We start from the raw sequence: 25778 nt of genomic DNA on the forward strand, positions 1-25778 counted from the left end.
TGTGTGGAGAGTCAGCTGTTCCGCGGCCCCGTTACATAAGGCTTATTTAAAGGCGGCAGGCGCTCTCGCTGCGTGCGAGTCACGGCTCGGTAGCTCCGAGCGTGGGGCTGGTCGCCTGGTGGAGTCTGGACTGACCGTCGGGGCTCTGGCGGGAGAGCGGCCTGCCTGGGCACACGGAAGCCACGAGCACGGCCTCACTTCCCCGTCCGAGCACCGGCCGCGCTGTGTTTAACCGTGGGAGCCTCTAGGCCAGGGGCCGCCTCTCCGAGCCGGCGTCCCCCAACACCGGGGCGAGCCTGGGAGGCGTCACCGTCACCATGGAGAATGAAGCGTGCTAACCATTGCGATAGGCAGGTGCTAATCTCCCCCGATGGCCTGGCCCCTGAGAGGTGGGCCACCTCAGAGACCTGCCTCCTGGAACTTGTGTCCCGGGTCATTCCCTCCCCTCGACGTGGCCGGACTGCTTGGCTCACGACTGGCTTCCAGGCAATAGAAGGGGCGGAAGCGACTTTCCCGAGACGCCCTGCACGTGGTCCCTGTGCGTGCCCTCTCCCTCTGTGCTGCGGGACCAGGGGCAGAAGCCTGCCAACGACCACACAAGTGAGCTTGGATGCTGACCGCCCCAGCCAGGCCACCCTCAGATGAGACCACAGCCCCGGATGGACGGCGGCCTGACAGCAGTCCCCGCAGGGGTCCCGGGGAGGCCATGCCCGCCTTTCCGGCCCACGGACGCTGAGGGAGCATAAGCCGTGCTGTGTCAAGCCCCCGGGCTGTGGGGTGACTGGGTCCACAGCAATCGATTTTGAGTACACGGCCTCATTTTCAAACTGGGGGCACGGACACCCCGAGACGTTGACTCAGCTCAGGTCACACCACGTGGCCAAGCCCGATTCAAATTCAGATTCTAGAGTGTGCTCTGGCCTCCCTGCTCTCCCCGCACCTCGCCCTGGCCTCAGCAGCACCAGCAGAGACCTGCCCTACCCGCCCCCCTCTGCCCGGGGATCACACCCGCCCCATCCCCTCCACCCAGGGTCACATCTGTCCTGCTCCAGGCCAGAAGACGTTCCAGCCATTCCTTCACCTCCTTGAGCCTCTGCCTCACCTGGAAAATGGGAGGGGACAGAACAACAGCTCCCCAGGCCCATGAGGCCCCAGCCCAAGGCCCTGAGGGGCCAAATGGCCCTGCAGAGGACGAGGCAGGACAAGTACACCACGCACAGGCTGTGGGTACAGTGGTCCCCTCCCTGGTGGCCCCGGCCTGGTGGCCCCGTCTGGGTAGCCCTGTCCTGGTGGCTGTGTCCTGGTGGCCTATCCCAGTGGCCCCATCCCGGTGCCCCCCCCAGTGGCCCTGTCCCGGTGACCCTGTCCCGGTGGCCCTGTCCTGGTGGCCCTGTCCTGGTGGCCGTGTCCTGGTGGCCCTATCCCAGTGGCTCCACCCCAGTGGCCCTGTCTCGGTGGCCTCGTCCTGGTGGTTGTGTCCCAGTGGCCCTGTCCCAGTGGCCCTGGCCTGGGGGCTCGCGGGGCTGGGGGCCACGCGGGGCTGGCGGCCACGCGGGGCTGGCAGAGGTGGTGGGGTCCGACAGCGGGCCCCCTGCCTGTGGGCTCGCTGGAAGTCAGCACGCACACTCTCTCGCCCGTATTGTGCACTCCTTCAGCCACAGTCCACGCCGCTGCTCTGGGCACTGGGACCGCAGCAAACAGAGCAAAGTGCTGCCTCGTGGACACCATGGTCCGGGGAGTGACAGGCCACGGAATGCACGTGCACGTCGGGGAGTGAACAGCATCTCAGAGGCGGCAGCGGTGCACGCGGGGCTTTTCGGTGACGGACCAGCAGGTGCTCTCTGTTACCCCCCACCCGCTACAGGAAGTGACTCGGACCAGTAGGTCCTGATAAGAGGATCCCTTTGCCTCATCCCCTCATCTTCCTGGTTATTTCCAGCAGGGCCCCAGCTGAGAGGCTCCAGGGGCCACGGCCACAGGCCGGAATGAAATAACACAGGTCTGTTTTCACTGTGTTTCCATCCATTTGGGGAGAAGGGGAGAAACCCAAGGTCTTTCCATGTGTAGACAGGGTAGAAGCACCCCCAGGTGATAGAAAAACACGTTGTAGGAACGAAGTGAGGTCTTTGCGTATCTATGAAGACCCTGGGGACAGGTGTGGGCCACTGGGAGGGAGGGAGCTTGGAGGTATGGCCCCTGTGACGGGAAGAGCTCTGTGCTGTCCGCGGCCCGAGGGCACGGCTGGGGGAGGGGCCTCCCAGCTCCCAGACCTGCCCGGGCACCCAGCCTGGCACAGGCTGGGCCCCCGGATCCTGGCCAACGCCCCCGGAAGGAAGCCGGCTGCCCCCTTCCTAACGCAGCCTGAGAACCAGCTCTCCACCCCCCACCTCCCTTGTTCCAACTGCCTCCTCTCCTCTCCCCTGCTGCAACTATACTTAGGTATCCCTCTAGCATGGCACTCGGTGACACCGTGCTTGGGTGTTACACACGCCACGCAAGCCAGAAGGGGACGGCCGGGGACGTTAAGTCGCTTGCCCGAGACGCACACCAAGAAGCAGAAGCAATATCTGCGCCCACACCCCCGGGCTGACGACCCCCGCCCTTTCCAGCGGGGGCCCGCCTCCAGCACAAGCCCGGGCACAGACTCAGAACCCCCACGTGGTGAATCCCCGCCTCCGACAACCCTGGAAAGGTAAACGGAAGCCAAAGTTCGATTCAAACCGGGCAGCATCCGGTCCAGCCGACGGAGCGGGGCTCTGCGGAGCTGGGCAAACTGAAGGACTTTTACGGACGGAGCCAAGAGGAGTGGTTGCTCGCCTACTTGCCTCCAGGGGGTCCATCAGCAGATGACCTAGCCCTTGCTGATCAGACGGGTCCTGGCTGTCTGGCCTAAGACGCCACCTCTGGGAAACGGCAGGAAGTTAGCCTCGGCTTAGCGATGTGTGGCCTTGGCCTGAGCGACTCCATTTGGGGGGTCGGTTGTCTTGCTTTTGACAGTCTGAGCATTGACGGCTTTATAAACTGCCCGCGCTCTCCCGCCTAACAGGGCAGGGTCGGAAAACCCCTATCGCTGGGGGATTCCTCACCGAGCTTGCTCTGCAGAGTGGAGTCTGGAGATCAGCAGGGCCGGGGGCACCTGGGAGGTGGCCAAGAAATGCAGAATGTCAGGCCCGGGCCCAGATTTGCCCGGGAACAAACTGGATGTTGACCGCACTCTACACGCGGAGGGTAGCTGTGGAGGGCAGTGCCTCCTGCCCACTGAGGGTGGGATGCCGGGCACTGGCGGGGAAAAATCGGGAATTCAGGAGGGACCGCCGAGTCGGCTAATATTACGCCTGCTGACGGCTGCCCGCAGTAACGCTGGCTCAGACGGCGAGCCTCTGGCCAGATGGGCCCTGCCCAGGCCCGGGTCTTCCGCAGGGTCCCCAGGCCCACAGGCCAAGCCAGGCTGTTGATGGAGTCTGGGCTCCTGGCCAAATATCATTCTGGCTTTGAGAGCACTTGATGTTCCTTCAACGTATTATGCATCCACGTGAATTGCAGAGTGAATCCTTCAAAGCTGTTAAACAGACACACATGTACACGCACACACGCACGCACACACACACACAGGCTAACCTAGTAATCAAGATCTGTCTCCAGTCTATCCCCATTTCCACCATATCTGACCCCCGGGCCCAAACGTACTTCCCAGCTTCTCCCCCCTGACTCAGTCCAGAAAGAGCCAAGACTAGGCGTTCTAATGTCTGGACCCCAGTTTCGACTCTGCTGTGTGACCATAGAGAAGTTGCTTTGCCTCTCTGGACCAGACCTAAGTACCAAGACTCCTAGAAGCTCAGATTGGAAGGAGTCTTGGGGCTCTCCCGGGTCAGCAACCATAGCATACCCTAATCCTGTCAACAGCACCTAGTTCGGAAGGGGACCCATGGAATGCTTGAATACCTCTGGCGATGTGGAGCCAACCCCTACATAAAATCAGAGACTTAGCACAGATAACTGAGGCCCCCCAGCTGTGAAATCTGTGATTCTGCCATTTCCCCCCTGCTCCCCGTTCCCTCGGCCCAGAGAAACATTCTGGCACTGGTGGGTTGCCAAAATACCAAATAAAATCAGGATGACGGGTAAGTGATCAGGGAATTGTTGATTGGGTTTCTTATCCTTTTTTTTCCCCTTTCTGACACTTCAATTATCTCAGTTATGACTTTTTCATAAAACAGTTCATAGATTGCAGGGGAACAAGTAACCTTTAAATCTCCCATTTAGCACATTACAATAATTTCCTAGGAAATGCATTAGAATATCACAGGTGCTCACGTTGTATGACCTACTGCAGGAGCTTGATCAGCAAATTAATGTTGAGGTTAATTCAAACTTTGGGGGAAAGTGCAAACTTGACAAAGATTAATCCAGCCATTCACGGTGACGATCAGGGCGGCCCGGGCAGGCTGCCGGTGCCTTCAACGGGAGAGCAAACCTGGGAGGCAAGTGAGCCTGCGGTATTTCATCAGAAGTTTCAGTAAAGAGCGGGCATCCCAAGATCAGGTTCCCTGGGTTCAAATTCTGGCTCCAACACTGGCAGACGTGGGATCTTGAGCAAGTGAATGTGCCTTTCCCGACCCCAATCTCTTTATCTGAGATATGGGTAGACAAGAGCATCCATCGGGTTGTGAGAATGAGATGCGTTAATACATAGTGGTATTCGAACCATCATTCATGTAAGGACAGTAAGTGATCCCCTGCGTCACTACTGTCGTCAGAATCACCAGCATCACAGCATCACCAGCATCACCATCATCACCATCATCACCTCAGCGGGTCCTAACAGCACGCCTACCACCCTGCTGCTGCCTGGCCCACCAGACCCTCGCAGGCCCGGATCCAGGACTCCACCCAAGCCTGCCCGCGTCACAGACCTCAGGCAGCACAGCCCCTCCCCCCCCCCCCCCCCCCAGTCATCACCAGCCTGCATCCGTGTACTCACAGCACCTCCCTAACGGCTTGTTTGCAGCCGGCTCTTTCTCCTCCCGGGAAGGGAGCATCCCCAGGACCTAGAACACTGCAGACAGAAGGTGTTCAGGGAAGGTTTTGAATAAATTAATTGCTGAAAGAGGGGATGCATGATCCAATGAATGACCCAACGAGAAGTCCCATTGCTTCTCCAAGCGCAAGGCCAGCATGCCTCCCTGCCCACTTCCCTACCTGGGAGAGGAAGGAGCCTGGACCCGATGTCACCGGAGTCTGAAGCTGCCACACGCTGTCGCCTCTCCACTTTACTCGGGCAAACAACAGCCCGAGGAGACTATTTTACAGATAAGGAAAAAGAGCTCCTGGGGGTCAGGGGTCCGGGGACCAGGGCTCAAGCCCATTACTAGTAAATGGCAGAGAAAGGTTTTCCTGAATCAAAGCTGTTCCTTCTCTACCTTAACGCCCTTCCCCTCCCTCCCCTAAATCTAAGAGCCAGGAGTCACAATCAGGATAAAGGAGGTCTGTCCCCTGCTCTCCTGCCCTCCTCATGTGCCATGGTCTCACTTCTGTGGGCTCTGAGAGGCAGGACTGTGTCCTCATCCCCTGGTCACCAGCACGGAACCTGCACACAGCAGGTGCATAACTAAATCTCAGATGGGGTCTCTTGAATTGCCAAACCCGGGACAGGATAGGGACAGCGGCCATTGAGGTGGGATGCCCCACGTCCCCAGATGCAGGGATGCAGAGTGGGGATGGTCTCCTGCACTCACCCTGGGCAGGCTGCATCCCAGCTGTGCAGATGGGCAAAGGTGCTGGCACCCAGAATCCTGGCAGAGGAAGGGAGCCCGAGGTGTGGAGAAGTATCAGTAAGGTCTGGGAGGGGCCAGAGCAAAGGGACAGAGCCCAAAACCCCACCTGGGTTCCCCGGTGCCCGGAGGCCTGGCCCGTGCAAGGCTCAAGGTTCAGCTTCCTCCAGGCCAGGGTGAGCCCGTCAGCAGGACACTCTCCAGAGACGGGTGTGGGACAGTTTCCCCTGGGGCACAGGGTGAGGAGCTTCTGGGGTTCCCTGCACCCCAAAATTATGACTATTCACTAACAATTGCCCACAGAGCCATAAGCCCCTGGACAGGGAGGAGCTTCTCACAGTGTGCCCTTGATCCTGGGGACCCTGTGACTGAATGGATTCTGATTCTGTAGGTCCACGGTGGCCAGGCTCCCAGGTGACGCGGCCGCTGCAGGGCCCAGAACCGCACAGATCGGCAAGGCCTGGTCCCAGGGGAGCAGGGCCAGCACACAGGACGCCCAGGGAGAGCAAGCTGGTGGGATTAGTGGGACACAGGGGACAGAGGGGGACTCGGTTACATCCTGGGAGCATGGGGAAGGGGTAGATGTCCAGGGACCGTATGGCCCATTACCTCCTAGGGACACAGGCCCTCAGGGGACTGCTGGCTGGGGCTGGGAGCTCCTGGGGCCCTGCAGTTGTGGGGAGGGCGGAGTCCCCACACGAGCAGCAGAGGCAGCAGTGGGCCGCACGTTCACCACCACAGGTCCCAGGAGGCGCAGGGCTCCCCATCAGCAGGACAGTTTAAACTTGACTCGCTCTTGGCCGTGACTTGGGAGAAGGGCTCAAAGGTCTGATGGGGGTTGGGCTGGGCTCCCGCAGGACCACTAGGCCGGGAGGGGCCGGCCGAGGCCCCCATTGCGTTGGACCCGAGAAGGTGTTTCCCCAGCTCGGGCTCCCCAGCCGCCGCCTGGTGCAGACTCCCTCCGCTCCTCTCCCTCGGGGCTGGTTCCGGGCGCACCTCACGGGGGCTGGTGGGGGGGTGGGAGCACAGAGCTCACAGGAGACTCCAGGGGGGAGGCGGGGGGAGGAAGAGCATTTCTAGCCAGTAAGTGGTATCAGTTCCGGAGAAAAACCTACCAAGTTGGGACGGAGGCCCAGGAACCAGCGACAGCCGGGGGGTGCGTCCAGCTCCCCCAAGGGGCGTCTCCAGGAAGGACTTGAGGGCCTGGGGCAGAGACCCTGAGCAGAAGCGCGGCCGGGACCAGAGAGCAGAGGGCGGCTGGAGACAAGACTCCCCCACCGTCCGTTCCTTCCTCAGCAAGTCAGAACAACACGTCGTCGCCCCTACAAGTCCAGGCAGGTTCGCGGTTAGAAAACACAGCAGGCGGCCTGCCGGCCGGTGTTTGGGCAAGGGACCCGAGGACGCCCGGCCGTGCCCCAGCCCAGTCACCCCGAGGGGCTCGCGGAGGGGCTGTGCCCCTAAAGAGGCAAAGACAGCAAGGGCCCGCTCAGGCTTAGTCAGCTTTGTGCCTGGACCCCCTGCTCGGGACATGTGTCCGGCTGGACCTATGGGCCCGGTGAGAGGCCGGGTGCCCAAGAAGACGCGGGCAAAGAGCAGCCACACCCACACACCGCCCCCTCTGCACGCTAACCCGGTCCCCCCGCGAAGGAGGCTCTTCCTGGTCCCAGACAGGGCAGGCGCACTGGCTTTGCTCTCTGGGCGGGAGATGGGGCCTGCCGGTCCGTGCTCTAGGCCCTTGGTGACACAGACCGTGAGGCAAGCCACCTGGGAGACACGCCGGCTGCCTCCTGACCCACAGTTAGCCCCACACGCAGGCCCCAGATCCACCCGGCCTCCCCTCCAGGCTCCCCGGACCCCGCCTGCGGTCAAATCGCCACCATCAGCAGAAAGGTATCCCCACTCAGAGGTCAAAGGGACAGCACGTGCCCCGGACCCACAGCCGCTGGGGCTGGCGGCTCCCGGAGCAGGGCCTGGGCGCACGGACCAGCCCCGTCGCGGCTCTGCCCGCAGCCTCCCATGGCCTCAGGTTCTGAGCCCAGCCTCCCACCCAGGGCCACGCGCTCAGCAGGGTCAGCCAGGATTTGCCCCGCCCCGTCCAGCAGGGTGGCCCAGAGAACCTGGCCAGGCGTCTGACGTCAGCACCAGCACCATCCAGGCAGGGCCGAGGGGGCAGGGCCGAGGGGGCAGGGCCATGGGGCAGAGTCGGGGACGGCGTGGCCTCCAGGCCAGGACTCGACCTGCTCCCTCGGGGGAGAAGGCCATCAGCAGGGCACCGGGGCCTCAGTGGGCTCACCTTTGCTGACCGGGCCAGGATTCCAGCCCCGCGTGGACACTGCCACCACCCTAAGGCAGGGCGGCCCGTCAGGCCCCGGCTGTGGCTTCCCCCTCCACGTCTGGTCACGTTGACCTTTTGCAGAATATCCCCTCCTCCCTTCCCTGGTCCCTCCGCACCTCTTCCCAGCTCCAAGCTCCTGCTGGTCCGCCAGCCCAAGCGGCTCTTTCGGCTCTAAGAAGGGACAGACGTAAAGTGCGGCTGACGACGGGCCCTCGTCAGCGCACGGACCGGAGAGTTCCCAGCAGACGGGCGTTCGGCTGGATTTTGACGGATGTGTAGGAGTTCACCAGCTGGTCAGAGGGCCAGTGAGAAGCATTTTGAGCAGACACACAGAGTGTGGAAAGTGGGGGGAAGCTGGGAGTGTGAGCAGACACGCAGAGTGTGGAAAGTGGGGGGAAAGTGGGGAGCAAGGCTCACGTGGAGAGTCAGGGCCGGGGAGGCCTGGGAGGTGACTGAGTCCCCGCAGGCGTCGGGCACAAGGCTCTGGACTCTCACCGGCAGGAGCGCAAAGGGGACCTCAGAGGTCTGGGAGGGGCAGGGTCACCTGGCCGCTGTTGCCGATTCTGACCGGACCCTGGTCCCGTCGGGCCGGCCAGGGCTGCCAGGGGGAGGGCAATGGATAGGGCCATTCAGGAGGCAAAAATAAATGGAATACTTATTTTTGGTGCTTTTTATAGATTCAAAGTCACTTTGTTAGCTTAAGAACATAAAAATGTATAATGCATGGCTTGATTTGTTCATAAAATTACCATGTTTTGGTCTATTTAGAGAGAAGGCCAGAGGGAGGGGGCCGCGTGGGAGGAGAGTGCTTTCTCCAAGGATTTGTTTAACTCACTTTTTTCAGGTCTTTGCTGCAATGGCAACCTGTCATCTGGGTTACGCTGCAGCGTGTCAGGGGTCAGAGGTGGGAGGTCAGCCCGGTGGGCGAGCCACAGCCCCTGGTCCCGGCCAGTGTGGGGGTCGGAGGAGGGACACCTCTCAGAAGGAGTCTGGGGAAGACAGATGGCCAGCTATCCCGGGGGGGGGGGGGGGGGGGGGGGGGGGGAGGCGGGCTCCTGCCGCGGGACCAGCCCCTCCCACAAGCCCCGGGGCGGTGGCCTTGGTGCCTGCTCATAGGCTGGGGACAGCCAGGCTCCAAAGGAGCAGAGGGAGCACTCCGGGCCTCTGCTTGATTTTCCCACCTGGAACCCACTCTCCCTGGGGAGGCTCCTTGCCCCACACCCTCCCCAGTCCCGCTCTGAAGGCCATCCCTCGCCTGCCCGTTGGCTCCTTTCCTGGGGGTTGTGTCTGATGGCCCCGGGGACCCCTGCTGCCCCGCCCAGGACCTGCCTCAGCAAGGGGCCACCACGCGTTTGTTGAGTTACTTGATGACGGGCCTCTGGCTCTTGGCCCAAAGCCTCAGCCAGGAGGGCCCACGCTAGGGTCCGGCTCCTCGGCTCCGGCTGGGGGCCCGGAGGCGGAGCAGGAATGAGAACAGTCTCCTCGCCCCCCCCCCCTCCCCCGAGTAGTTTCAGTGGTGGAAGTGATGTCTATTGCTGAGCACGTGTGCTTATGAAGACATGTGACCCCTCAGCAGAGCCCGGGGATGCCCGCGTTGCACACGTGGGGACTCGGACGCAGGGAGGTGGCAGGGCTGTGCCCGGGGTCACGGCCGCACAGGGGCAAGGCCTGGATTTAAGCCCAGGCTCCCTGACGGCCCGCTGCACTGCCTGCCCCAGGGGAAGGGGAAGGGTGGGGCCTCTGACGTGGGTGGGGCGGGGGCCTGGGAGACGGCCGGGGACGGGTCGTGCCCTGCCGCCTCCTGGAAACGGAAAGTCAGCTGGACACTGAAGCGGCCGTCCCCTCGCCCGCACCAGGGCCGACCAGCCAGGGCCCCCAGGCCTGCCGGGAAAACGTGCTGACCCTCGCTGCCCGGTGTGAGGGTGGCCGCTGGAGTGGGTCCGCACGCACACCGCAGCGGCCGGTAAGGACCCGAGGGGCAGGTGAGGGATGGTCTGCAGGGCAGGACTGGGGAGGCTGTGGGGCAAGGACCCTCCCCAAGGCAGTGACAGCGGCAGCAGTGGGAGCCCCTGTGCCAAGTGTTCTCCAGGTGAGAACGTTCATAAATTTTTGTAAAGTTTATTGATTTTTGAGAGACAGGGAGCGAGAGAGAGAGACAGAGCCTAGTGGGGGAGGGGCAGAGCGAGGGGGACCCAGAATCCGAAGCAGGCTCCAGGCTCCGAACTGTCAGCACAGAGCCCGACGCGGGGCTCGAACCCACGAACCGCGAGATCACGACTGGAGCCGAGGTCGGACGCCCAACCGGCTGAGCCACCCGGGGGCCACTGTTGAGCAACCATTATTTCGTTCTGGTTTTTCGGGGAGCTGTGACTCAGTGGGGCTCTTGCCTGCACAACCCACCGACAGGGGCGGGTCACGTCCCCGCGTCCAGCCCCACGATACGTGAGCACTGTCTACAGACAGCAGCGAGGGAGTGCCTGCCTCGGCCTCCCTGGGACCTGGGGCTCTCCGAGGAAGGGGCAACCCCCCCCGCCAGCCCCTGGGACCCCACTGGTGGGGAAAAAAGCACGCCAGCGCCCGGGGCACCGTCAGCTCCTCGGAAGAGGGAAGGGTTATTAAGCAGAAGAGCCATAAATGTTGTATTCTGCTGGGTGTCCTGCCGGCCCGGAGAAGATCGATTATTTCTGGTTTATGGACAGCTTACCCGCGAATGTTGCCGGAGCCCGTGACGCCCCATTGGTTTGTCTCTGCCTCTCCCGCCCCGGGACCGGCATCAGGAGCCTGGAGTGCTATGATGGATGGCACCGGCCGGTGCTCCCGCCGAGGCCAGAGTCCGCTCTGCGTGTGCAGGCCGCCCCGGGGCCTCACGCGGTGCCGCAGGTGATCACGGGGGCACTGCCAGGCAAGAGGGCTGGGGCCCGGGCTCTGCCTCTCGAGCGCTGTGTGGCCCCGGACAAACGTCCTGGCCTCTCTGGGCGCCTGTGTGTGACTACTCTCTTGCCTCCCTGCTTGGGCTGAGGGTCCGTACAAAAATGGGGCGCCGTGCGTGAGCCTCGCCATCGATGCAAGCTCCCCTCGGGCCGGCCGTTCGATCCAGAACCTTCCGTGCCTGTGCTCACCTCACCCCAAGGCAACTCCACAAGGCTGCCCACGTGCCCCAGCACAAGCGACTCCATGGTGGACTCGGGCCCGGACTCCGCGTGTCTCTGAGACTCGCTTCCTCTCGGTGTCAGGTGGCGTGGAGGGCAGGAGGGGCGTCGCTGGGCCCATAACCCCAAGTGCCGGGTTCAATGTCATCACCCCCAGGCAGGGCCACGGAAGGGGAGGCACGGAAGGACCACGTGGTCAGCTCCACCCCAGCGGACGCAGCCTGTCTTCCTGCCCAGGAGCTGGGGCGGCCCCTGCCCACCGGGGCTCCCAGTCACGAGGACCCGGCTGCTTCCAGGCACGAGGTGAGTCCCCCGTGAGTGCTGGTCCCTCTCCCTTGCCGGCTCTGTCCTCGGCCCAGTCCCGCTCTCCCTCTCCCCGCTGCCCCTGCCCTGTGAGAGGCTCTGATCCCTCGGGATTCCTGGCACGTCCCAGGGACTCCAGGCCATGCTTCTCGGGGACGGAGGGAGGGGCCGCCAGCCCTCTGGGGACAGGGCCGTTTTGGCACCTGCTAATTGGGAGGCCTGGGTTTGAACCCACATTTTCCGCAGGCTGAAGGAGCCTCCGCACTGATTCTGGAAGAGGCCAGATTCCTCCTTCCACATTTCCAGGACCGAACCACCCGTTATTTAATAAACAGGACCGAACCACCCGTTATTTAATAAAATTGTCAGAACAACTGATCTGTGCAACATACACAGCTCTCTCTCTCTCTCCCTCTCTCCTTTCTTTCCAGATCCGATAAACCCTGAGAGTGTTCCAAGAAGCCAGGGAAGTGATAGGAGGCATCAGTCACACGTGAGATAACGTGGCCGTGCAGCACCCGAGCCCAGTGCAAGGAAGCCCCCCCCCAGAAGAGGTCAGACCGCTGCTCTGGGCAGGGGAACTGGCCGCAGGCAAGGGCAGCAGCTCACAGGGAGGACAGGGGAGCGGAAGAAGCTTTGGAGGATGGATGCAATCCGGGGAGGCTTCCTGGAGGAGGAAACACCAGCACTGGGTCTTGAAGCGCGAACAGGAGAGTTTGCCTGTGGGAAAGGGGGGGGAGGGACTTGCCCGCCAGAGGAACACTGAGTGTGCACGGCCACGGGCAGGACAGCAGGGGCTATGGGACGATCCTTGGTGGCCGAGTGTGAGGCACCTGGGGGGCCAGGTCAAGGCCACAAACTGGATGTGGACGTGAGGTCCTTGATGTTGGTGGCCCTGAGATCACCCAACGGCCGCAGGATTTCAGGAGAGAGGTTGCTCGTAACCACAGGCCCTGGGCCCTTCACCCCCTGAGAGCGAAGGCATGATGGGAAGCCTTCTCCTAACTCGTTGCCTGGAGGGCGTCACTCCCCACACACAGGGCTGTCTGGGTGGACCCTGTCCCCTCCGCACGTCTTCAGCGTCTCCTGTCCCCACACTTTAGGGCCCTGAATGGGTGACAGTCCTGGATTCCTGGGCGAGTCCTAGTAGTCACAAGGGTCCTGGGGGGAGGGGGGGCGGTGGCAAAAGGCCCGCCCACATGAGCAGATGTGGCCACAGACCAAGGAAGGCAGGCGCCTGCAGGAGCCAGGAGAGGCAAGGAGCGGGTTCCCCCGGAGCCTCTCGGAGGAAGCAGCCCCCTGGCCACGGGGGGTTTAGCCCCTGACCCCCAGGCTGGAGCTCTGGACCGGCCGCGGCCACGCAAAGACTCACGCAGGGCGCCGTCTCCCAGCCGCAAACCTCAGCGCCGCTCCTTAACCTGGCTTCTCCCCACCAAACGCTGCGGCCCCAGGATTTGGGGAGGACCCCTGCCCCCGGCCGACACACGGCCCGGGGGCGGCGACATCTCCCTTCCACGCCAAACAGGGCCCAGGGCTCCCGTCAAGGCCTCGGTGGCCACATTACCGGCAATGGCTGGGTGTTTTATGCCGAACATTAAAGATATTTTACACGGGAGATTTACTACGGAACATTAAGAACCATTGAGATCACTCATATCAATTGAAGATACAGTAATTGAACCCCATAAAGATTACTGAGAAGCCGGGGCAGCTCTGAGGAGAGATGCGCACAGAGATAAACTGGGCCCCTCCCCCCTCGCCGCCCCCTCCCCCCCACTGGACGCACTCCTTCTAGAAACGCAGAGGCCGCTCCGCGGGGGCTGCGGCGGAGACCGGGGCACGGACAGGTGGGCCCGAGGCCGCTGGTCTCAGAGGGCCTGAGAGGTCCGGAAGCTTCTGTGCATTTCAGATATGTGGCTAACGGAGAGAGCAAAGGGCCCGAGACATTAGCAATTTCATTTCATGTGGCCAGAGTATCTTGCTCTGTCACAGGGCGGTGCCCCATGCCCTGACCCTGGTCAGACCCTGAGTCCCGGCCTGGTCATACAATGAACCCTGACTTTCTTGCCCAGGAGAGTCCTGATCCCAGAGGTGGAGAGCCCCTGACGGCACCCACTCATTCACCAGCCCCTCCCCCAGCGCCCCGTGTGCCCGGCCCCGGCTGCCTCTGTGCGTCTCACGCAGGGTCCCTGCCCTCGGCCAGTTTGAGCGGTGGTGGGGGGTGGCAGGGAGAGACAGCTGTGGTCGCCCCAGTGTTGAGACACGGTTCCTGGCGCACCTCCATGGGGGGCAGGGAGCCCCCCCCCCCACCTCCCACGCCCCGGCCACCAACTCTGACCCCAGGGCCCTCCAGCTTTGGCTGCCCCTATTTGGGGCCCTCAAGCAAACCGAAGTCCTGCTCCTGGATGTCTCCTCCCTGGTGCTCTGTGCGGGGTCCCTGTCCTAGTCTGAAGTGTGTACAAGCCGAGGTCATTCAAGCCAAGCCCTGGGGCTGAGCCCAGACCCCGCTGCGGGTCCTCACCCCTGCTGCCCCCCAGCCTAGTTCAGGAAAGCTGAGTGGGAAGGAAGGTGCACCAGTCAGTCTGGCTTCGAACCCCTGGTCAGGCCCTTCTGCGTGTGACACCAGAGCAAGTCACTCAACCTCCCTGAGCCTGGCTCCCCCCTGCAGCCCGGGATGATGATCCATCGGATTCCCGGGGCAGGGGGTGGGGGTGAGCATCATCTCAGGGGACCCAGGTAAACCCTCAGCAAGTCCCTGGGACACGCAGCCCTCGTGAGCTGGGCTCTGGGCCCAGGTCCAGCGGCAGTGACCATGGTGGGTGAGCGGCCGTTGCCCCCGCCGCCCCGCCAGGTTCGCAGATCTGCCCCAGTCCCCTCAAGCCGACGCCCAGCCAGGCTGCCTGCACCACCTCCTGTATTTCACTTACAGGCTGGTCTGCTGCCTGATTCATAACCGATCTGTCACCCTGAGGGATCGATGCATTCCTGGGGAATCACATACATAACACCTGGTGCGTAATTGGATTTGGGCTTCCTGGCATCTCGGTGCGGTTCAGGGCCCCTCCCCGCTCCCAGCCCGGGGCACGGATCCCGCCCGGCCCCGGCACACCGGAATGGGGTGTGATCCCAGCAGCAGGGCACAGGAATGTGATGTCGAGGACAAGGGCAGGTCGGTCAAGGGACCAGTCGCTTCGGTGACTGGAGGTCACCCTGGAGGTCCCGCCTCTCTCTTTGACCTCACTTGGAAGGGCCTCAGAGGCCAGCCCCCCAGGCCCGAGGGCGCAGGGGACAGTACTGGCCGAGTACCTACCTACGTTGTCTCGGGTCATCTGCTCAAAACTCCTGGGGAAAGCTATCATTTTCCCATCTTATGGATAAGGACCCTGAAGTTGAAACGCTAGCTTCCCCGAGGCTGGAGTGCTGGCTGTGAGCCCGTGTCAGGGCCCCGGGGCCTGCCCCCTGCAGGGGTGCAGCCGTGCCCGCAGGCGCTCTCCCGCCCCCCAGGCCATGGGGCTTGCTCGTTCCCAGGCCCAGCATCCCTGTCGACCTCACCTGCAGCAGCTCCCACGAGGCCAGGCCCTCCCCTCCCCCAGATCTTTCTGGAAGGCTGTGGGGCTGGCCTCCCAGGGTCAGGCTCAGCACAGGCCTCCCGCTCGGGGCCCTCCCCTTCCTCACACTCCAGTTAATGATTCTTCCTTTCACAGACGGGGCGCACAGGATGATAACGACATCTTGGCTGCTACAAAGATCTATATCCCAAAATAGCAAAAAAATCCCCATCGTGCAAGAATTTTTCAGGCCGAGGCCGTGCAGGAAGGAGTTATCGGGCTGTGTTTCCACAGGTTCCTGATTTATGGACACACCTAGCCCTGGGGACCGCCAAATAAATCTGCTCGGAGACCCGGGAAGCCATTCCCCTCCCGGGATGCACCAGGGTGGGGAAGGCTCCAGGGGACAGAGACCAGACTCTGGGCCTGCTCGGCCATGGTCCCTGTCCTTGGTTTCCCCATCCATCACAGGCAGGTGACTGACCCCTGTCCCACAGTAGTGTAAGGGTCAGGCCACATCTGGACATCTGTAAAGGGCCACACAGATGTCCCTCATCCACAACCCACATCACAAATGAGAAACTGAGGCCCAGACAGGGACATGAACTGCCCCAGGTCTCCTAGGGCAGGCCAGCGTGGAGCCAGGATGCTGTGCCCTCAGGCTTTGAGAACCGCCCTGGTCACACAAGCGTGTGCACACAGAGGCACAAAGAGACATGCACACACATGCACGCACCCAGAGAACAGTTTTGTTTCATGTTTAGGGGAGTGGCCATGCGGTCATGGCCTCTTGTTCCCTGGTGGCCTGGCCTGCAGGGTCACCCCCTGGCCGTCTGGGTGCCGAGGTCCCCCACGCCTCCCACAGGACATGCTGGGACAGGGTGTGGGGCTCAGCCAGAGAGGCGTCTGCACAGCCACCCCGCCCTGGGCTCCAAGGCTTCCCAGACGCGGGCACTGGGCAAGTCCACACTCTGTCCCATCCCTCTGACCCTCTGTTTCCCGTCTGGAAAGCAGAGGTGGTGACGATGTCCACCTGCACACCGAGGTGGCCTATGCCAGCCCCCAGGCACGGAGCCCAGAGCGGACAGTCCCGCTGGAGGGGACAGTTCCGCTGGAGGTGACAGAGGAGGGTGATGGGCAGAGGAAGCCCCTCTCAGAGCAGCTGTGCATCACAACAGGAGAGGCTCTCCAGGCAGGACAACACGGGGATCGGGGTGGGGGCGGGGGGGACAGGGGGGCCACAGAAGGCCCGATCCAGCACCGCGTGCAGTCCTTCTTCCTGACCCTACTCACAGAACGTCACAGCCGCAGGACCCCAAGACCTCCGGCCCACCTTGCAGATGTGGAAACTGAGGCCCAGAGAGGAGAAGAGCTTTGCTCAGGAATACCCAGCAGAAGCAGAGCCCTCAGAGCTGAAAATGCCTCTCGCCCGCCTCCCTCCTGCAGGGGGACCCAGGAGCAGCACTGGGCAGGGCAGGATCCCCGCCTCCCCTGGTGGCCTAGCGCCAGCCCGCGGGACCTGAGCGGTGATGGGGGAGCCCCCTGGGGAGACGGGTTTTATGGGGGCCGCAGATCACAAGGGGTGGCAGTCTGGAAGGGAGGACACAGGGAAGGAGACGCCGAGGCCGCGGCAGCTCCGGGAGCACAGCCTCTGTGAACTGGCAATTCGTTATCCTTCTTCAGTTGATGAGGATGAACTCCAGGACAATTAGTCTCGGAATGACTGACGGAGGAGAACGTTAAGAGAAAAATAAATTAAAAAGAAACCCATTCACGCTGTAATTGTAATACCGTGTATCATAGTCAATTGAATCTCAAATACATGCTGGTCCCTTGTCAATTGATTTCAGCGAGTAAACAATTTGGGTATTTAAATTGGAAACTCACAGGGGAAGGGAGCCGGGATTTGGTGAAAGGGAGAACTGAAAACTTCAGGCCCAAAGTTGGCTCTGAGCCTCCGGTGCTGCTAGATTGAGCCAGCAATTCTGGGCTGGGAAGAGGTCACTTGCTCCTGCCCTGCCCGCGGCTCACGGGTCACCTCTGGGTACTATCCTAGACCCCAGCCGAAGCACACGGCTCCCTGCTCTGTGACACCTCTGTTCCTGTGCCCTTCCACTGCGCCTCCACAACAGATTATGGCTTCTCTGTTTACATGTGTGAATCGGCCTGCACACCGAGAGCCCGTGGTAAGAAGGGATCCTGGTTTACTTCTTGAAACAAGACCAGGTGGGAGGACATGCGGCTGACAAGAGGATACATAAATGGATAAGTGGATGGTGGATGAATGTATGGTGGGTGGATGAATGGATGGATGATGGGTGGATGAATGATGGGTGGGTGGATGGGTGGGTGGGTGAGTGATGGGTGGATGAATGGATGGGTGGATGGATGGATGGATGGGTGGATGAATGATGGGTGGGTGGATGGGTGGGTGGGTGAGTGGATGGATAGATGGATGGATGGATGGATGGATAGATGGATGGATGGGTGGATGGGTGGATGGATGGATAGACGGATGGATGGATAGATGGATGAATGAATGATGGGTGGGTGGATGATTGGGCAGGTATGTGGATGGATGGATGGATGGATGGGTAGATGGATGGATGCATGCATGGATAGATACATGGATGGACAGATTAACTGATAGATACATGGATGGATAGATGGATGAATGAACGATGGGTGGGTGGATGGTTGGGTGGTGAGTGGATGGATGGATGGATGGGGGAGACACATGGATGGATGGGGGGTGGGATGGATGGATAGGTAGGTGGATGGATGGTTGGGTGGATGAGTGGACAGGCAGATGCATGGATACATGGGTGGATGGACAGATAAAAGAGACTGATGGATATTTTCTGAGCTCTTGAGGACAAGTGGCCACTTCTCTGCAAGAAACTTTGTGCCTGAGACTCTGGAGCCTTCCTCAGCTTCCAACCGAGAAACCCTTTCCAAAGCCAAAAAAGAGCAAAGCAATGCATGATGCTCAGAGGACCCACTGGTCTCCCCATCACCCAGAGCAACTAGCCTTGAGCACAGGGAGACCCACCAGGGACCACACAGCATCAGGAGCGGGCGCCATCTTGCAGGACGGGCATGTGCTGGGGCCCCTTCCCCCACCGTCAGAGCAGATGAAGCTGGTACCTCTCAAAGTTACGCCCTCCACCAAGTTACAACGTCTCCACCCGGAGACTGCCCACGTTAGTGCCCGAGGGAAGAATGTTCCTGCTGGCGGTCGCGGGCCCGGCTCTGCTGCAGTGGGGGCCACTGTCCAGTGCCACTGCGGGCAAAGAAGGCACGGAGGCTGTGGCCAGGTGATTGGGCCCGACAGCCCAGAGCAAGAAGGTGGGGGCAAGGCAGAGGCGGACGGAGCCCAGAGGAAGTCCCGGTGCCGTGCGTGTTAACACGGTCGCCGGCGGAGGATGCCTCGGCCCCCCTCAGGCAGGACCCCCACACCGTGAGGCCCTCAGAATGAATACGGAGGAAGAACTTCCAGCCAGCTGAGACCGAAACAAAGGAGAATTGGGGCAGATTGCATCTTCTAAACGCGGTCATTTGACCCCTCCCAGCGAGAGGGCTCGTCTCCTGGCCCTCCCCTGGGACCCGGACAGCCACAGGAGCGCTGCAGAGGGGATGCTGAGACGGGGTCCCGTAAAAGGACACGGTTTCTGCCCCGCTGTCCCTCGGGACGCTCCTGGGGACGCTTGCCCTGGATGTGTGCCAGGCTGCGAGGAAGCCCTGACCACGGGGGGAGCCACGGCCAGCAGCGCCCGGCAGGCACTTGACCGAGCCAGCCATCAGGCGATCCCAGCCCCACAGGCAGGTGGGGGATGCTTGGCACCCGGTCTGTCACGGCAACTGGCTGTTTCCCTTCTTTACTGCTCCCCACCCCACCCCCCTCCAGCACCACACGACCCTGCGGGGACTAGTTTGCCACTTAGCACAGGACGCTGCGGTCGCCTGGTGACAGCAGTGCCAGCAAGTGTGCTGATTAAGAGCAAAGACGCATGGACGGACCTGAGCACCCGCCCCCCCCACGGGAGGGGGAAGGGGTTTTGCTCTCTGTCGTCTGTCATTTGCTTGTTCTCCCGAGTTCTATCCTAAACGGAAAGGCTGGGGACACAGTGTCCGCCCTGAGCTGCAGGGCGCCCTTGCCTGTGGCCCCAGTGGGGGCTGGCTCGGCTGGGGGCTCTTGCAGACCCACGGCTCACAGCCAGAGGGGCCCAAAGCGCGTGGGGCCAGCTCCTGGGCAGAGGGTCCCCACAGCAGGGTCCTCGCGGGCTCCTTTGGCAAGGAGGGTGCCAGACGGCCCAGCCAGGGTGGGATGGAGGCTGAGCCCCACACCTCTGCAGCCTGCCCGCCCCCCGCCCCCCTGTGATGGAGGCTCTACTCCCCTCCCCGCTTCACAGCAGAGGAGCTCAGGCTCCTGAGGGAGGGAGGGAGGCTGCGGGGTTGGGGGGCAGGGAGGTGTGGGCTGACAACGAACGGGGGAGGGAAGGCTCCGGGGTTCTTGAGATGCGATCCCCACACCTCGGGCCCACCGCTGTGTGCTGAAGCGGCGTTCTCTCCTCGCCCTCGCTCCCCCAGAAGGAAGTGCGACGGCCCCACAACCCCCGGGGCCCCCATGAACCCTGTCTGGCCTGGGAAAGTCCGGCCTCCAGTCTTGCCTGTGCCTCACGGTCCCTCTCTGGGTCCTCCTTCCAGAAGGGGGACGGGGAGGGTCCTTCCACCCCGAGCCGCCGGTTCCACCGGGTCCACACCCACGCGGTGCCCACGCCAGACAGGCACCCGCAGGCGTCCCGGCCTCCCTCTGGCTCTTAGCCAACCCCTGCCCCCTGCAGCGCGGGCTGAAGGTCACTCAGACACGTTGCTCGAGAGCTCGGAGGCCGAGTCCGGCCAGCTGGTGGCAGCGGCCGCCTCCATCAGCACTGTCCGCGGTGCCCTCCGCCTGGCCCCGTGCTGCCCTCGGCCCGCCGGCCTGAACTCCTCACCTCAGAACACCTGCTCCCACCAGGGCCACCGACAAGTGCCGACGGGGCCGCGGGGGATGCCCGGGGCCCTGTGGATCCCACCCCCACGTTCCAAGGTCACGCAGCCAAGAGGGAGTCCCAGCCGGTCTCCTCCCCGGGAACACTGAGGCCAAAGCCCCAGCCCAGGGACCTCAGTGTGCGGCCCCTGAGCCATTGCCCTCCACCACTCTGGCCTCCCCGTCCCCCATCCCCAATTCCAGGGCTGGCCTTGCCCCCGGGGCCCATGCTGGACGCGGCCACCAGCTGCAGGTCTGCGGGCTCAGACACGGGCTGAGTGGCCGGCTGTGTCTTCGTGTCTTCCCTCACACCTGCAGCTGGAGGTGTAAAATTCAATTTGCTCCCAACGCCTCCTCCGGATCCCCCCGGGGCTTGGCCGGCCGCAGCCACTGCGCAAAGCTGACGAGGCGGCCACAGCTCAGGCGTCGGGCGGGGGTGGAAGGGGGGGGTCCGTGCACGCCCACCTGTCCCCGCTGCCCACACCTCAATGGTGTCGCCTTTCAGGCCCCTGGAGGAGAAAGAGCTGAGACACGCAGGGCTTCACAGAATCTTCTGAAGCATCTTTGGAACAAAGCAGCCAGGATGCAGAAGGCTTTAGAGCTGCCCCAGCCCCAGCAGAGGACCGGGGCTGCGGGAGGGGTGGGGAGGGGTGGGGAGGGGCGGGGCCCTCCGCTCCTGCCCATCTGAGTTGGAAGCAGATTCTGGCAGGCCTTTCTGGAATGTGCCTCCCAGGTGGGCTCACCTGGGGCATCTGGTGGGCAGCCACGCACCCCCTCCCCCCGTGAGGTCCTGAGCTCGGCAGGGGCTCCGGAAGGGCGCTGCTGACCCTGCGCTGTGCCGTGGGGCCCTCGGTCCCCCGCCCGGTGCCCACTCCCCACCGTGAGAGGAGCTGCCTCTTGCCCTCTCCCAGGGGCCTCTCTGGCTCCAGCCCCTCCTATTTAGGGGTGCCTCCCCCACTCCCTGCCCCCTTCTCCACGTGCTGCCCCTCAGCAGGATGCCCGCAGACAGAGAAGCTTCTAGCTAGGGAGCAGGAGGGGTTTCAGGGCTGCATCCCACCCCCAACCCCCCGGCCACTGCTTCCGGGGTGAGGACACCGAGGTCCAGGGAGGGGCTGGGTCCCTGCTGTGGGGGGAGGGGCAGCCCCGGTCCAGCCACCCGGGTTTCACACCCCTGTCACCATGCCGCCTGGAGCACACTCACGACACGCACACACACACAAGCACACACACTCCCACTCCGGCCACGGCCTCTCCTACCCACTGCGGCCCAGGGTCCATCCCCAGGGGCCCCGGAGCCGGAAAGGATGTAGACCGGGGCCAGCAGCACCACGGCCAGCGAAGCGGGCGGTTTATTAGGCCAGGCCCACCCAGAGGTCGGTGTAGAGATGTCCGGTAGTGCCCTGGAGGGAGGCAGGCAGGTGGCGAGCTCTCCAGGGTCCCCGCAGGCCAGGTCACAGCATTGATCTGCAAAACAGACTCCATCAACTCCCAGCTGGGAAAGTGGGGGCTCAGGCGTGGGGAGGAGGCCTGGGGGCAGGATGGGAGGGAGGGGGGGCGCTGGCTCCCCCCCCCCGGCTCTCTCCACCACGGCCCCTTCCTCGGGGAGCCCACAGCTCCCCCACAAAGTCAGGTGGGGCCCCCCTTCTGGTTCACCCGGGGCGGGGGGGGGGGCTGGGGGCTGGGCAGGAAGACCTGAGGCAGCAAGTCCACCCTGGTGACCCTCCCCACCTGCCAGCCTCGGGTTTGCCCCAGGAGGGTGCCCCCCGCCCCGAGGACAGGTCTCTATTTCACGGATCAGAAGCCAGCCAGTGACTGCCGGGGACCACGGCTGCCAGCACGGACTCTCCCGGCCGGGTCAGGCTGCCCTCCCGCCCCACTCGCCCCGTCCTCACCCCCGGGCCCGCCTGAGCCCCCGGACTCCGCTGCCCTTTGTGCACGCGCCTGGGGACCCCACCAACAACCCCAGCTCCTGGGAACCGGGGAACCTTGCCCATTTCTCCAGGGCTGCAGCTGGGCCGGGGAGGAGGGGACGGAGCTCCGCGACCTCTGTGAGTCTCTCTGGGTGGTGAGCCCACCAGAAAGTGGACTGTCCGGAACATAAGTGGACACCGGACAGAGCCCCCCCTGCCTGCCTATCATGCTCGGGCCTCGGGTCAGACAGGGGGGCCTCTCCAGCATCCTCCCATGACAGGCCGGCTCCCACGTCCCTCCACAGGACTCCTCAGGCCTGGGGAGGGTCCGGAGGCGCCGGGCCTCAGGAAGGACCGCCCCTAGCTTGTGTCCCAGCCCACAGACTGGGCTCTCTGCCGGGGCCCTGCCTGGGGTCACCTCCACCTCCCGGTGGTTACACGCCGTTCCTTCCATCTGGAATGCTTTTCCCTGAGATACTGGTCAGCTCTTCAAATGTCACCCTCTTGACGGGCGGCCCTGAGCACCCTGCTGAAAACCACGTGCAGCCTCACCCCCAGCCCCGAGGTAAGGAGGCGCACCCACCGTCCCCTGATCCCGGGGCCCAGCCACAGGAGGTCCCCAGCACAAGCTGGGCCCAGGCAGGCCCTGTCCCAACAGCCAGGTGCGGGCCACGCCTCCCGAGCCTGGTTCCCTCCTCGACAAACTGAGGAAGTCTCAGCTGGCACCCCTCAGGCTGGCTTCGTGGCTCCGGGGACCTTCCCGGAGGGCTGGGGCCCGGCTGGCCCGTCCTGGAGTCAGCAACGCTACCCCAGCCCCCTGCCTGCCTCTGGGCGTGGGGGCACCCGCAGCTGAGTGGCCTCGTGCCGGACGGGGGTGGGGGGTGTCTCAGGGGGGACCCACCCCATTCCCAGCCCTTCTAGGTGCCTCCTGGCCCCAGGACCCCAGCGCGGCGCCATGGCAGTGTATCCCCAGCCCTCAGGCGCCCAGCCAAGTCCCTCCTCAGACGGAGCCTCAGCCACAAGCCACATAGATGGATGCCGTTGAGAAGCACCAGCACATGGGATTTGGGTGGACCACGGAAGGGACAGGGGCGAGGCGGGGGTGGGGCAGGGCAGGTGACGCCCAGGCTCTTCCTGAACAGCTGGGCTGCAGGTGGCCCCTGGGCTGGGGTCCTAGAGGGGCCTCTGGGACCTGCACTGCCAGCAGGGCATCTGCTCTCAGGGGGCTGGGGCTTGTCCCTCTCCAGGCTGCCCCTCCCCCTCCCTGGTCGGTGGCCCCCGTACACCTCTTCCCTTGGCTGGGGCCCCCCAGAGCCACCCCTCCCTGGGCCCCCCCGCACACCCTGCTTCTGTTTCTGCCCCGTGTTGCCTGTCAACTCTCAGAGAACCCTCACGCGCGGCCGCCTTCTCCGTAGCCACCTCAGATACAAACTTCCCTGTCCTGTGTCCCTCCTCTGGCTCATGCACGTCCCCGCGGAGAGGGGGCGGGGGCTGGTCGGCACAGGAGGGGTCAGGGAGCCCCTCCCAGCTGCTGTCCTTGGGCAGCCCACTCACTGCATCTTGAAAACGGGCGCACGTTTTCACTGACCCCTCAGGTTGAATTCGATTCTCCTCCCAAGCAGCAAATGTGCCCGCATCCCTGGGCCACACACACTCTGGGGTGACCCAGCAGACTCGCAGGCGAAGTCCACAGGGAGCCCGTGGATGAACACAAAGAAGCTGCCCAAACTGGCACTGGGCAGAGAGCGACAGGGCTGCTAGTAAACTGGACGGTCCCTGCCCGGCCCAGGGAGGGCTCGGGGGTGTCCCTCACCAGCTGTGCCACCCGCTGTGTCACCGGAGCGTGCGGCCGAGGGCCAGGGACCGCGGGGACGTCGGGAATGCCAGGTCACAGGACTTGGGGCCAAAGACGAGGAAAACAGAGCACCTGCCGCGGGCAACTCCATAGGCCATGCTCCATGATCGTGGGGCCCTCCAGCCCCAGGAGCCAGATGCCTGGGCTCTCAGCTTCACTCCTCCCACCTGGCTGACCCCCAATGGCTGAGCGGGGGCAGGGACAGTGGGTGGCAGGGTCCAGGCCTGCTCTCTGGCCCTCCAAGCCCCCCTGCCTTCCACCCTGGAGCACTGAGCCCAGCCCCTCTCTCCCAGACCCCTGTCCCACCAGCGAGGCCCACACCGGCCTCCCCAGCAGAGGCTAGGCAGAGGGCAGAGGCCACTCCTCCCAGCTCCCGGGAGAGCACCTTCACTTCCAGCACCTATGGATGGACGGAAGGGGCCTGAGGGGCCTCTCACCCGGACCCGCAAATGCCCCGAGCCCCACGATCACAACAGACCACACTTACTTCCCAAGCGCCTGTCACACGCTAGGGGTTCCCCTGGATTTGCTCATTTATCCTAAAAAGAGCCTGTAGGGTGGGGACCCAGCCTGGGGGGGGGGGGCGGAGCTGGGACCCCGCTGAACCCAAGCCCTGACCTGCCAGGACGCTCAGAGGAAAAGTTAGGCACCACCTCCTCCTCCGCCGCTTCCACACCTCCTCCCTGCGCCTCACCCCTGCTCACTGGCTCCTGTGGTGACTTCTCAACCTCTCCTGTACCCGGGACGCCAGCTGCCAGGAGCCCCGGGAGGGGCGGACGGCCCTGCCGCGTGGGCGGGCCACATGCAGGACGCCAGCCTCCGTGTCGCGGGAGCGGTGAACGCGTGCGTTAGTGCAAGAACGTCCCAAACGTTGCACGGGGCACACTCACACCAGCAGATGGTTTGTTCTTGATCGGAAGTTTACACTTAACCGAGCTCTTTTGAGTCGGCTGAATCTGGCGATTATGATGGGGGTGTCGACTGGCTGAGCTCTGCCTGGGGCCTCTCGGTGCCCACTGCTGCGCGGCCCCCGACCAACCACGCCTGGGGGATCGGGGCGCTGACACAGAGCCCTGGGGCTGAATTCGGGTGCGGAGCCAGCTGGGGCCGAGCTGAAGGCCGAAGGGCCCAGTGGAATGTGAGCCTCAGGCAGTAGTCCCAGCAGCCTCCGGCCCCGGCCGAGGGAGCAGGGCCTGGCTGGATCCCGCACAGGCTGCACCGACCCCAGGCAGGCCCTCCTGGGGACCCACCGCTCGTGGCGCCCGCCCCTCCGCTCCCCCTGCCCCAGGCACGGCGCACCCCCTTTTCCAGCCCGGGCCCTCCCACTCAGCCCCAGTCTCCTGAGCAGGGGCCACCATCACGGGGCCAGCACATCCACACAAACCCACCACCCCTGCCACGGCTCTGCCCGGCTCCAAACACCCTCAGTGCCCCAACGACACTGGACTGAGACCGGTCCCTTGGGCTGCATTCACCGCCCTCCAAAACGGGCCCCGGGCCTGCCTACCTTCTCCACCATCACCGGCTTTTTGCTGCAGCCGAACACAATTGTCACGGTCTGAGCTTTCTCATCTCTTAAAAAGAGGTTCGGGACCAGCTTCGTCATGTGACCGGGGTCAGGGCTCTGAAAGTGACCAGGGTCGGGGCTCAGAGTGTCCAGGTCATGCCCCGCACGCACCCTGGAGCATGCCCTCTGACCGGCTGAGGCCAGGCCACCCGTAAGCTCCCCCCGCTGCGTGGTGATGGCTGAGAGGCCTGGAGCACAGGTGTCACGCAGAGCCCTGGCCTGGCTCACCGGGGTCCTGGTGGGGACAGTCCCCACCTCTCAGGTCACCGTCAATGTCCTTCAGGTGCGTCCTTCTCTCGTCCACGAACAAA

The sequence above is a fragment of the Prionailurus viverrinus genome, chromosome F2, assembly GCF_022837055.1.
Source record: "Prionailurus viverrinus isolate Anna chromosome F2, UM_Priviv_1.0, whole genome shotgun sequence".
NCBI classification, from domain to species: Eukaryota; Metazoa; Chordata; class Mammalia; order Carnivora; family Felidae; genus Prionailurus; species Prionailurus viverrinus.